Source organism: Chelonoidis abingdonii, chromosome 3 (genome assembly GCF_003597395.2).
Source record: "Chelonoidis abingdonii isolate Lonesome George chromosome 3, CheloAbing_2.0, whole genome shotgun sequence".
In the NCBI taxonomy this organism is placed as follows: Eukaryota; Metazoa; Chordata; order Testudines; family Testudinidae; genus Chelonoidis; species Chelonoidis abingdonii.
The window spans coordinates 41,747,620-41,761,684 of record NC_133771.1 but is presented as its reverse complement, the minus strand read 5'-3'; the positions used below and the strand labels follow the sequence as shown (position 1 = coordinate 41,761,684).

Here is a 14,065-nt window from a genome sequence, read left to right as displayed (position 1 = left end):
CTCAAACTGACATCCAAATTCTGTGCCTACTTTTGAAAATTTGGCCTTATATCAGAGGGAGAATGGAGGCCAAAACACCACTGCCAGTCCCATTTGAGTTTCCTAGCACTATTGTGGTTTGTCTGCACTAGTTCTCATGCTTCAAGTTAACTGACTGCAAATCAGCCTAGAATAAAGAGCAAGTGGTTACATAGGAAAAAGACCTTTACTCTACGTTCAGGAAAGAATAAATAGTTATGAATGAAATTTGATTTCAGTCACAACTGTGAGTTCACAGCACCTCTGAAAATCAGGCAGCCAGTGTCTCAAGAAGTTGGGCACTATGGAATAGCAGTACACATAATTACTGAACTCTTCTGAAAATGTTACCCTCAATCTATAAAATACTTATTTCTTATACACATTGAACAGTCATTTTTTAAAGAAAAGTTTTGCAACTTTTTTCTTCTGTTGGAAACAAACATGCCAATTAAACACTGAGATACCAGTATTATTTAAGGCATTACTTTGGAGACAGACCTTGTGCCCTGCCCTATGCGGAACTAGATATACCACTCGGCAGGTCTTACTAAATGGCACTCAGCATCTGCCAGAAGTTGCTGATGTCATTGCAAGACTAGGACCCTTGTTATCGCAGTGAAATCGTGTTGGACCTTATGCTAATATTGCTAAAACAAAATGAAAGCACACAAAACTGATCCAGTATAAGCTCAAAAGCTTGTCTATTTCACCTACAAAAATTGGTCAAATCATAGCTTTTACTTCACCTATCTTGTCTATAATATCCTGGGACCAACATTGGTATAACACTGCATGCACTATCCATGCTTTCCTTTTAATGTGTCATCATCATTGTTCTCTCTGAACACAGCTCCTTTAAAATGGTTTAGTGTTATTAATGTAGGCTATTTTCCAAAAATGAGTGAAAAACATTTTGGACCCTCTGCTTGTTATCAGGTGTTACCAAATCCTGGATTCTCAGACCAGAAACAATCTGAAAAACAGCAAGACTTTGGGCTTCTTCACTGAGTTTTGGTTTTTTCCAGGAGTCGAGTCACAGAGGCAACATGAAAAAAAGTGACAATAGAAATAAGACACGTTGTATTATAGAGTGCCAAAAAATCAATTATCAGCAACAGTTAATAACTGTCTTCTTTCTTTGCCACACAATGTAATGATCTAACAATCTAGTAATTAATTATGGAGATACTCAGTTTCTCAGGAAGTACTGTTATCATAAACCATAATTGACAATTTAAACAGCAGTAATTTACTAAGGGAAAAAAACCAGAGTACTGTAGCACTCTAAGCAGTTGAGTTTTGATGAATGAGAGATTGGATACTTCCTGGTAGTTAAGTAATTTTTCATTTATCAGAGCACAGCAATTTATTCAAAGGTCTATAGCAGAGTAAAAGAAATATTACATAAATTAGACACCCATTTAATTAATATTTTGAACTTTTTCTGATCTAAAGAGATCATAAATTTTTAAACCAGATTAGCATTAAAACACTTATTTCTAAAATATACTCTCAATTTAATTCCTTCGGATAAATGGTTCACTCCATGATGCACATTATGACCCTGATATTAGTTATCGAGGACCAAATATATAGAGAGATACCAATCACATACAGCAGTTGCCATCAAAAAGTCAGTCTCTATCTTCAGGGCATTTAACGCTCAGTGGTATATGGGACGCAACACAGAGTACGCAGTGTCTCAAATACTACTTTGTGGTAAGCGTTGACTTTTTAGTGGCAGCCACTGTGCCTGATGCTGCAGAAACAGAACTCATGACTTTCACAGCCAAAGGTCACAGTTCCACCACTTGATAGAGAAGATAACTGTAATCTATTCTTAGTAGTAGAAGATCTTGTATTCTCCTCACAGACCAATAGCAGAGGGCAAGACGATGCTGGAGAAGGTCTAACATTCCATACAGAACAGCACTGTGGTACATATACACACATTCCAGTCATGAGGATTGCAGCCATTTCCTCTCCTCTTCCTCTTTTGTAGTGGTGGATGTTAATGGAGGAGATTGGCTACCAGCTCTTTGCCTCTTCAGTTGCTTTCCCAAGAATCCAGGCTCTTGTTCCAATGGATAGCCCAGCATCCATAACAGGAACTGGAAACAAGGAACATCTAGCTCTGCCTTGACCATCAGCAACTGCCCTGAAGAGCACAGTGTGCGAACCACTGCCCTAAGAAGAAAGGCTTAGGGGTTATTGAGGATTGCTCAATGCAAATTTCCTATTCTGTAGCGGCACTTAGCATACTAAACTGGTTGCTCAGGTGCAACTAAAGAGGGCAACATGCTGTGTTATGATGATATAACTGAACCATGGCATGGCTTACCATCTTCTGGAATACTGTGAACAGATTTGGTCATTTCACCTTGAAGATATAGTGGATTTTGAACAAGTCCAAAGAAGGACAAGAAGGATAGAGACACAGCAAGAAAAAGCATAAGAGCTAACAAAAACTATTTATCTACCTTTGTAGATGCCCTTAATTTTTTTTCTTTTATCTTTTTCCCATTTAAGGGCAATCACTGTATACCGTATTTATCTCAGGCTTTATTTATGATTGAAGCTCAGGGTGTGATTTCTATCTTGTGTAGATGTACCTGCACTAGCTAGTGCACTAGAAATAACAGCATAGCTGGGGTAGCACTGGTGATGGCTTGGGCTAGCCACCCGAGTATGTATTTAGTGGGTCTAGGTGGGTACATACTCAGGCAGCTAAACCAAGCTGCGGCATATGCTATCTCGACCGCATTGCTATTTCTAGCACACTAGCTTGAGCAGAGATGTTGGGTACATCTGTGTGAGCTAGGAATCAGGTCCCCAGTTCCAAGTGTAGACATAGCCTATCTTAAGTATTTAAAGAGCACCAATTACTGTAGTATTTAGGAACCAGGTCTCATTTTATTTATCCTAAAAAGGAAAAAAGAGGAGATTTGAGAAAATTATGAAAGACTTAGTGAAACATAATTTGTCCATCTTTTCCTCCTACCTAATTTTAGAAGAATGATAAGGAGACTCTAAATGAAATTAAAGGGTAGTACTGTAGATTTAGAACCAAAGAAAGGAAAGATTTTTTGTTTTATTGTTTTGGTTTTTTTTAAGGGAGCATAATATCTAGACAACCTGTGGAATTCACTGAACTAAAGAGTAAACATAAAAACTAGTGTGGCTGAATTTTAAAAGACTGGAATTGCTAATAACATCTGCAGTTAGGCAAGATAAGCTAATATCATGGATGATCAGATATCATGCTGTGCCCAGGGATCCATTTCCTCCAGAATTACACATCTAGCTTTGTACTTTACAGCAGAATTTACAAAAGTAATTGGTGGTTTTCACAGCTGCCTGAGAAGATAACAAATAGTTCGAACCTTTGTGCCTGCTATGGTCTATTGCTATTTTTATTGCAAAGCTAATTTGAAATCAATAATTTTAATCATTATTTTTTAAATAGGCATTTCTGAGGCAAGTGAGGTGCTAACTTCACATGATTTATAAATGGCCGTTTCTCTTCAGACTATCATCACAAAAGGGTCTCCTGTTGAGTTAACAGCTAGCACTTTTATTTTCAGAAATCTGCCTTCTTTTGCTTTTTATGTGGCTGTTAAACAGATATAATGGACACAAACATTATTCATGTTGATATAGTCCAATTCTGGGCTTTAGCAGATTTCAGGCAGTGTTGCTCACTGGGAACAGATTGTTTTAATTTAGGGTTGGTCTTCACTACAGGGAGAGTGACGCTGCAATCGATGCAGCAGGGATCAGCTTAGTGGGTTTAGTAAAGACCTGCTAAATCACGGAAGAGCGCTCTCTGGTAGATCCCGGTACTCCACCTCTCCAAGAAGAGTAAGGGAAGTCGACTGGAGAGCGTCTCCCATCGACACAGCACAGGGAAAACACCGGGGTAAGTCGACTCAAGCTAAGTCGACTCCAGCTACGTTATTCACATAGTTGGAGTAGTGTAATTTAGGTTGACTTACCCCTTGGACACCTCTCTGGAGTTACACTGGGAATTGGTTCAGTCTCTGGAGCAGCCCAGGACTAGAAGGGTGCAAACAGTACCTTAAAACCACGTTAGTGCACTCCCCAGGGTGGTGAGTTCTGTGCTTAGAGGCGAAGCCCAGAATCTCACCGTGGAGTTCTTAAAATTCCACCAAGTTTATGAAGGGTGTGTCTGATTTACAGGAATTCAATGGAATTCACTTTGAAGGCAAAACATGCCCTGTAGGACTTAGGAAACTGTAATGTTCCAACACTGTATTTCTGACTTTTTAAAAAAATGTCCAGGATCACCACCGTATTAGTGCAAAATCTAAGAATGAATGGTAACGTTAAAGAAAATACAACCATCTTAGCTGTCAGTAAGTGAGATGGAGAAGCATTATTCTTTGATAAAAAGGTAACATAAAATTTGTTAAAGACCTGAGGCTGGACACTTAACAAGCAGGTATATTAATGTTAGCAGTGTTTCATCAGTCGTCATAACCTATTTTATTGAGGGATTTGCATTTCAATGGATATTCATTCCTCTATCTGGATGTATCTTAATTCTATGTTTGGATTTATACAAAATAGCTCATAAACCTGGACCTTACATATCAACAGTGCCATCCTGTAGAAGCTGAGATTCACACAGTGACTGTGGAGCCCTGCTGAAGTCAATGGGGCTCTCTGCAAGGGAGAGTGGATGTGCTCACCTTCAGTCAATTACAAACCCAGGACTGTAGATACTAAGCTTGACTTTCCCTTAAGGATGGAATAGTTATTCTGGGTTCCTTGAAATACATCAGGGTGTCTATAAATCTAGTTAATTTCTTTATCGTGGAAAATTTACTTTCTAAGCTTTGCCAAACTATAATCGTTTATTTTTGGTCTGACTATGATGCAGATCAGGTTTGGGGCCAAATGAAATTAAAAAGGTTTTCTGTGTAGGAAAGAAGCCATCTATTTCCCTTTTCTGACAAACTCATCTTAGATATTGCACATTGGATTTATTAAAATTAGACTGTGTTAGGAACAGGGCATAGGATGTTGTTTCTTTCTCTGTGAAATTTCTATTAATTATTGGAAGAAAACAGAGGTCCTCTTTTTTGTGTCAGAGAAATTAAATGCCTTCTTAATTCTATAATGTTATCTTCAAAGGAACAACACTTAAAGATGATTTAATGGCTGATTGTTATAGTGAATGGTTTATGATGTAAAATTTTGAAAATTATTTTTTAAAAGTTGGTCCTGTTTAGCTGTGATTAATGTGTTTAGGCAGTAGCACTACCAACACTGTGATTTATATTATAACTCAGTATGAAGAATATTTTTATTGTAGCAATTTTCTAATCATTACCCTCACTTCATGATTTGCTTCCCAAAACGGTGGCCTACAGAAATCATAGATATAGGATAAAATTGTCAAAAGTCTCTAAATGACTTACACACCTAAGTCCCACTTACTTTCAATTAAACTTAGGCTTCTAAGTCACTTCAGTACTTTTGAAAACTTTACCTATTTTCTCTGAGGGGCTGCTTCTCATATTCTTCTGCTTTTATTTGATTTATTTTTCCATTATGTACATATCTATATTTCCATAACAGGCCCTGATTCAGCAAAACACTTAAACATGGGCTAAAGTCCATCTGTATTGAGCAAGGCACTTAAGCATGTGCTTAAGTTCCATTATAGTCGATGGGATTTGAGCACAGAGTGCTTTACTGAATAGGACCCTCACAAGATGACTTCATGTAACTTAAAAAAATGAAAAAAAAGTCACATCAGGAAAACCAGAATTTAATTTATGCATTTTTTCTGCTTCTCTAACTAAAAACATCTTATTTTTCAAATTCTTGCCTCCAGCAGAGAGCATTTGTACACACTAACTTTTTATTGTAGGAGATTAAATAAGAAAAAAACAAAAACACCTCCTGACTCAGCCTTTTAAATTAAAAGAAAAGTAAAAGTAAGATACAAGTTGAGAGCAGAAGTTAACAGCCAACTTTGTTTGGGGAAAAAAAGCTTTGTCATCAGAAGTTGTCAATTCATGGTTGTGATACTTGCCCTTGTTTCTGTACATCACTGGGATGAATTACAGCTTTGTGAAACAATGCTGTTTTATTCCTGGGAAGTCTTCACACATTCTTGTCAGAGCCTGAAGTTCTACCCATCTCACCCACTAACATTCCCATCCTAATCTGGTGCCTTGGATTTCAAGCCAATAACATAGTGGTAGTGTTCTCTACCGTTCAGGAGATTTGGGTTAGATTACTTCCTGGTTTTGGAGTGAACGCTGGTGAAGGGCAACATGCTCAGCAACTGGGGGAACAAGGTATCTTGCATTGTTCAAGAGCAGCCACTATTCTTTCTGCAAGGAAGAATGGATGGGACTTCCTTCTGACCCCATAAAATAGTGATTTTCAACAGGTGGTCCATGGGCCAAATGTGACCCGTTAAGACGTCTTGTGTGGCCCACCAGCTCTCCTTAAAAATATTTATAATTAAATTCACAAACAGTGATGCTCGGTTTATCATTTACCTATGACTTCCTTAGTAAGTAACTTACTAGCTTAATTTGTAATGAAAGAAGAGCCAGGCTCAGCCCTGGCAAGCCCCGGTACAAACGAAGCACTGGCTGGATGGCCAGAGAATGGCCGGGTGCTGGGGTTATGAATTGCCAATCTTAGAGGTGCCTGGGCTCAGCCCTGGAACAAATTAAGCATTGCTTACTGGATCTTAAGTTCTCAAGATTGCATCTGCTATGATTGAGCTAGGAAGCCACCCATTTTTCACTAGTGATAGAAATGGATCCAAAAATGAATGTGAGTGGAAGTAAACATCATAAAGTCAACAGCAAAAAACGAGCTTTTAACCTAAACTGGACAGTGGATTTTCTTTTTATTATGCCACCTCATTTAAACACAAAACCTTTGTATTTAACATGCCAAACCTCTGCATCCATCTATAAGGTGGTCAGCATGAGGCGCTACTTTGAATCAAAGCACAGTAACTTCAACACTGCCTATCCTCCTGGCAGTGTTTGCAAGATGTGACAAAACTGAAAATCTGAAGTCTCATATCACACTTCAAATGTCATTCTCACAACATCAGTGACTGTGCAGGAAAAAGCCACAGCTGTTCAGAGACATCCCATGCCTACTGATAGTGGGGAAGCAGAGTGAGGGTAGTCAGCTTCAGCAATGTTACTGAGATCAGTCTGTGTGACCATGCTCAATACAAGCCAAGCAGCAAATCTAGGGGGAAGGCACAGGACCCTGCATGTCCCCCTCTCCTATGCATCGCCTTTGCAGCTGCTTCTCTTTGGATAACATTGGTACTAGCTAAAAAGAAAAAGCCTTTCCTGGATGCCAAGTCCGTGGAGTAGTGCATGTTGGAAATGCTGGAGGAGCTTTTTCCTGGAGACAAAAATAAAGATGACATTGTGAACTATGTGAAGCAAGATCCTCCTCTGATCCCATGGCAGTCTGAAGATTGGAGGTAATTTATGAGGATTATTTGTCAGCCTCTCTTTCTGATTTAAAAAACTGCCAAATACATGTCTCTTGCAGTGGACGAATCAAGCGATTGAAGTGACACTGCCCAGCTATCACTGTTTGTTACATTTTATGATGGTAAAATTCTCAAGGAACAAGTTTTGTGCTTAATACCGTTAGAAACCTACATAACAGGAGAGATCATTTTTGAAAAGGTAAAAGGCATTTTTGAAAAAAACAGTTTAGATCTGCAGAAAGTGAACTTGCTTGTTACACATGGAGGTCCCTCCAGGAGAGGGAAAGAGAAGGGCTTTGCTCCACATCTGGCAGCAATACACCCATCATTCACCAGACTGTCCTGGGTGGTAAGTTATCTGGAGACTTGAAAAAAACCAACGGGTATTGTAATGAGATTGGTGAACTACATATGCTCAACTTCTAGCTTGCAACATCATCTTTTTAAAGCTCTTTTACATGATGTTTCAGATGAATACAGTGACCTGGAGCAGCACAAAAATGCTAGCTGGTTAACAGTGGGGGATGCATGTTACAAAGGTTTTGTGAACTTCAAAAAGAAAGAATAAAATTTCTTTCAAACCACAAGACGAACAAGGCTTGCAAGTTCTTGGAAATTATGAAAGACGTCCCTTCTATGTCACAAGTAGCTTTTCTATGTGATATTACTGGTCACTTCAATTCTCTCAACTTGCAGCTCCAAGGCTGTGCAAGCAGTGCTGGGGATCTGTTCGAAAAAGTGCATGCCTTTCAGAGGAATCTTGAAATCTTTCAGCCAAGCTTAACAGGAAAGATGTTGCACTTTCCCACATGTTGTGCTGTTTCTACAGATGAAATTTAGATGAAAACTCTAGTAGAACAAGAGCGCTAACACATGAGGCCTGGTATGAGGCCTACGGCCTGAACTAAAGTAGTCAGGTGCTGCTGATATAAAGCAAAATCAGGCTATGAGCAGAAGTCAGGTCCTGTTACAAAACATGCCTACTTGCAGGTTCCCAGAACTTGGCAAGAACAGGGCGGGTATTTCAAAAACGCAAATGTTCCTAAGAAGTGCTAGGCACAGGACACTTATGTAAACACATTCCAAAAGGGTGGTACCAGAACACCCTGATACCAAGTATGGTATAAACATACTCCCCGAAGATAATAGGGACAGATTTACTCTTCCTGAAGATAAGATCAGGGTAACAGCTGATGGATAGAGATGTTTTCATCAAACCAACATGTACAACACAGAGTGGTAACTAACCATGTCAGAGGGGCAACAAGTAACTTGCTCGTAACAGTACACAAAAAAGGGATCACAGAAGGTGCGTCTTTGTCCAGCCGCAAGGGGAATGGAAAGTACCACTAGTGTAATTGTAGCACATGTATGCCCATTACAATGTAATTGTACATTGTAATTGTAATTGATCCAGGAAGTTAGGAACATGCTTTATTGACAATAAGCCTGGCTGAGTGTCTTTGCTACTGAACAGAATCTGTGGTCGTCTTGGGCAGTTCAATCGGCGCCCGCTGTACAGGTTATCCGGCCAGAGCCAGTGCAGCACGCAGAGAACAAACACATGAAACAAACAACTGATGACAAAGACAATGTAAGAAATCCTAAACAATCTGACTGAAAATTTTAAAATGTGATTTGAGAATTTTAAAATTCCCAAGGATTTGCTTTTATTTGTTCACAATGATGGCTCTGATGATGGACCTTGCCCTTCCAATGCAAAGAACATTCTTGATTCAATTGATAAAGGTGTCTTTCAATTAGAAATTGTAAAGCTCCAGAGCTCAGCTGCCTTCAAAACAAAATTCAGAGAAGTGGGACTTTGTGATTTCTGGACTAAATAGACTGACCAGTTTCAGAATAGCCAGAATCTAGCTATCTATCTTTTAATGATGTTCAGATCACCGTTCCTCTGTGAATCTGGATTTTCTACCATGAACATTATAAAAAAACCACCACCACAATCATTTGACAGATGAGCATCTTCAGCAATGCATGCGCCCTGGCCTGACTCCTACAAATCGCTCTTCACAAAACTTGCCAGAGATCATCAATGTCACTTCCCCCATTAGAGATTGCCACAAATATAAGTAATAATGTTGATTTATCAACTTTGTTGGAAGATAAAACAGTAATACTTATGTTGCAATTAAGGTCTTTATGTATTGGCAGCTGAAGTTTTTATTTTTTATTTTGCCAGCCTTCTGCAAAAATGGCCTGCAAAATGGCCTGCCTCTTGTCATAAAATTCTCAAATTGGTCCATGGGTAGACCTAATTGAATATCACTGGCATAAAAGATACTTTTTACTTCACAGGCTCATGGATTCCAAGGCCAGAATGGATCATTGTGATCATCTAGTCTGACCTCCTGTATAGCACAGACCATGTAACTTCCCCAAAATAATGCGTAGAGTAGATCTTTCAGACAAACATCCAATCTTGATTTGAAAATTGACAGTGATGGAGAATCCATCACAACCCTTGTAAACTGTTTCAAGGGCTCATTATTCTCACTTAAAAAAAATCACACCTTATTTCCAGTCTGAATTTGTCCAGTTTCAACATCCAGCCATTAGCCAGATGGCTTGTTCTTCAGCACTGCAAAACATCTCTTTTCCCAGGGGCTAAGCCTTTTGCCTCTGGGTTCTCTCCCAATCCAGGGAGCAGATCTGAGTGACAGTAGAGAAAGTAGCTATGTAATTGGCCTGGCAATTGCCCTGTTAGTGTGATAAGGCTTTGTAACAACCCATCAAACTGTTCCTGGTAAATCTCCACTTTCACTCCTTTGGGTAGGTCTACCTGGGGATAAAAAACTCGCTGCATGGCTGCGGCTGGCCCGAGTCAACTGACTTAGGCTAATCGGTCTTGGGCGGCAGAGCTAAAAATTGCTTTGTAGATGTTCAGGATTGGGCTGGAGACCAAGCTCTGGGACCCTGCAACCCTAGCCTGAGCCTGAATATCTACACAGCAATTTTTCAGCCCCGGAGGCTCAGCCCTGCAAACCCGAGTTAGCTGTGGGTTTTTTGTCCCTGTATAGATGTACTGTCCGAGACTCCTAGCTGGCTGCAGACTCTTGGAAAGCTGCTAATGAAGTGTGCAGCTGGACTTCTACTGTCAGGAGGATGAATAAAAGCAACAATTAATAAAAAGAGCAAATACAAGATTAACATAATTTTTCTGCCGCTAATTATTCTTCCCATCTCAACTGAAATTATTCCCTCAGCACCACCCTCTACAGAAGCCATGTCTAAAATAAATACAGAAAATATTTAAAAAAATAAGTTTTAAACTTAATAATTTAAACAGGGATGGATTAGCTACATGCAGCAAAGGGTGACAGTGAAATAGTATATTAATTAATATAGCATGGAAGCAGGATTAAATTTGGCCCCTGCATGATCCTTCACAAGACCACACAAAGGCAAGCTTCCTGTCTGCATGCCTACCAAGCAGTATTTCATCAGAAAGATGCTATAGCCAAGCTCAACATAACTGCCACTACCCTTGGAGCCTGGAGTGTTGGACACTGTCAGAGGCAGATGGTTGCAGAACAGATCCAGTACAACAAATCCTATATTTCTTTTTTGTTCTTATATTCTTATGTTATACTTGGGCTATAAACGGTTAAGCTTCAGCAGGAAGTTCAAATGTTTAAAGTGACACCATGCAATGTCATACTTCCAGTTCACTCCAATGGACTCACTCACACATATAGACAGGAGAGTCTCTCCTGAATACAGAATACTGAATACAGCCAGGCTAGATTATAGCAGAATCAATACTGTGCTTATTTAATATTATTTCTTGTTGTTAGTCAAATAAATAATTTGTCTTAAATACCTGTCAGATTCATAAATGAAATATCACAACACATACCATATATATGCAGTGTATATGGAGGATCTATTGCTATAGTAAAGTCTATTACTTAGAGAAGAAGTAGGCAAAATATACACAACACACTGTCATTTTAATTGGTACCTGACCTAGCTCATTTTCACTTCACTCTTCATGTTTGCAAAGGTAAGTTTCTCTTGAGTTGCTTCAAAAGCATAATGGAAAACTCTAGCACCACATGATTATTCATCTGCTTGACTGTTGCCAATAAGATCAGAAAATCTATAACCTGATCACAGTGGACAAGCCAATCAATGCAGCTGAGCTGGTGCACCAGGGGACATAACCTGTATCTGGTACTGGGCAAGTTGATGATCAGGAATCAGAAAGTGGCTCTCAGTCACAATCTTGTTCATGGTCTAGTCCTGGAACAGTTCACGTACGTTCTGTCCTTGGCTCAGGCAGGGCCGGTGCAACCATTTAGACGGACTAGACGGTTGCCTAGGGCGCCAAGATTTGGGGGCACCAAAAAGCAGCACCCCCAAATTTTTTTTAAGTGGTTCAGCGGCCGCTGCTGCTGGGATCGAGAGGGACTCTGAGCTGCCGGCGGCATCAGCAGCGGGCAGCCCAGGGTGTCCCCTGGGTCAGTGTGCCGCTGCGGCAGCCAGCAGCCCAGGGTTTATAGGGGGCAGGTTCCTTATGTTTGCGGTGCCCAGCACCAGCAATAGTCAGGGCTGGGGGCCTGTCCAGCAATATTCTTGGAGGCTGGGTCTCTCCCCCCGGCCCTGCCTGGGATCGGGTGCCTGGCCCCGCGTTCGGTCTCCCCCTCCGCCCCGCCGCGCTCCGTGCCTCACAGAAAGCAGCGCAGCGTGTCTCCCTCAGTGCGCCTGCTTCCGTTGCGCGAGTAGAGCGGCGGCTCCGGCAGAACTGCTGGTCTGCTGTCCAGGGTACCTAGTGCCCCCCCTCTCCTACTTGGGCCAGGGCTAAGGCTGCCCTTACCCGTGCTTCCGCCCTGCCCTGAGTCTCTCGCACACCCCAACCTCAAGCCCCCCACACCAATCTCTGCCGTCAGCCTGAGCCCCCCACAATCATGAAATCCCTCAATCCTCAATCCCCAATCCTATCCGCGCCCTGCACCCTAATCTCTCCCCCGCCCTCAGCCCCCGCATCATGAAGCCCTCATCCTCAGCCCCACCCTCATCCTCCTGCACCCTAATGCTCTTACCCCCAGCCCTGAGCCCCGCCCTGCAGGCTGAACCCCTCATCCTCGAAGCCACCCTCCCTGCTCACCTGCCCCTAAATCCTCTGTCTCAGCCCTGAGCCCCCACCATAATCATGAACCCTTCATCCTCCAAGCAACCACAGCCCCTGCATCCCACACCCGCAGCCTCTGCCCTACGCCCTGAGCCCCATCTCCTGCATCATGATCCCATCATCTCAGCCAACCCTCCTTCCTCCCCTGCATCCTCCTCTCTCCAAACTCCCCTCCCAGAGGCATGCACTCCTCCCAGAGCGTGCCACCACCTCCCCTTTCCACACACTCCTTCCATCCCCACCTCCCTCCCAGAGCCTCACCCCTCACCCTTTCCTACACCCACCCCCAGCCTGCACCCAGCTGAACTCCATCCCACGAAGCCTGCACCCTCTCCTCTGCCTGCACACACCACTCCTGCCCAGCCTGGAGCCTGCCACCCAGCACCATAACTCCTATCCAAAGCCTGCACCGCCTCCTGCATCCCTAATCCCCAGCTCAGGACCTGGACTCCGACTCCCCAGAGCTCCTCCGCCAAACCCCTCCCAGAGCTTGCAAATTCGGAGTGGAGTTTGGGGGGGGGGAGGTTCTGGGCACCACCAAATTTCTAAAACTTGCCACCCATGCTGGGTCCGCGTGCCACCGGCAGCCCGGGGGTTCCTGCTGCAGTCCGCTGCTTTTCACTTCTCCCACCTGCAGGGCTTGCGGCGCCAATCAGCTGTTTGGCACCGCAAGCCCGGAGGAGATTAGAGCAGGACAGCGTGCTCGGGAGGGATGTGGAGCAGAGGTGAGCTGGGGTGGGGAGGTACCACAGGGCTCCTTGGGCCGGGGGTGGGGAGCTTCGGCAGGGGCGGGGGGCACACTTCACGGCGAGGAGCTGCTGCAGGGCTGGGGGGGCGCAAGGTGGAAGTTTCGCCTAGGGCGTGAAACTTCCTTGCACTGGCCCTGGGCTCAGGGCTTGTGGAAAAGCCACAAATAAGCCTTTAATCGTTTTCTACAATGCTAAAATGAATCTGCTCCTGCTCCAGTTGAAATCAACAGCAAATCTGCCACTGATATCTGTCATTTCTACTATATTGCATTAATACAGTTCTGTGTTTTTAATATTTTTGATTTGTACAGTATATTTGCAAAACGTGGCAAAATAGATAGACTGTTTTCACAATGACCTATTGATAAACTCCTGCATTATGAATACAGTGGATTGTAAAAAGCTCCCCCTTATAACATATATCTTATTTAAACATATGTAATTTTTGATTTCTAGGAGAATAGAATGTCCTTTATGTTGCATAAATAAATAGAGCACTACACTCTTAGAATTGTCTTCTGAAGCAAGATTTTAGATTCCATGTTGCTTTCATGACACTGGTTACTGTTGGTATTGTGAACATTATTTTTCCTCTAATCCGCTAACTAAATTCTATTACTGAACGAAGCCAAA

At 42.1% G+C, this 14,065-nt stretch overlaps 1 protein-coding gene across 6 annotated transcripts in view; it reads right to left on the bottom strand.

Annotated features, from left to right (window-relative positions):
* DLGAP2 (DLG associated protein 2) overlaps nucleotides 1-14,065 on the bottom strand; it is a 698,632-nt gene that overhangs the window by 83,397 nt on the left and 601,170 nt on the right. The gene's annotated exons all lie outside the window — the stretch shown is intronic.